The sequence below is a fragment of the Eimeria mitis genome, genomic scaffold (genome assembly GCF_000499745.2).
Source record: "Eimeria mitis Houghton genomic scaffold, Emh_scaff6381, whole genome shotgun sequence".
Lineage (NCBI taxonomy): Eukaryota > Apicomplexa > Conoidasida > Eucoccidiorida > Eimeriidae > Eimeria > Eimeria mitis.
In genome coordinates this window covers 2987-3204 of record NW_013574554.1, presented here as the reverse complement: position 1 = coordinate 3204, position 218 = coordinate 2987, and positions in this window count along the sequence as shown.

Sequence of the window (218 nt, the reverse complement as noted above, 5' to 3'; positions counted from 1 at the left end):
GATAAATAAATAAATAAATAAATAAATATATATATATATATATATATATATATATATATATATATATATAAGTAATAGTAAGCAGAGAGAGAGACAGATAGAGAGAGAGGGAGACAAACCCCTGCTGCTGCAGCAGCAGCAAGGCTGCTACTGCTGCTGCCACTGCTGCTGCTGCTACTGCGGCTACTGCTGCTGCTGCTGTTGCTACAAGTACTGCT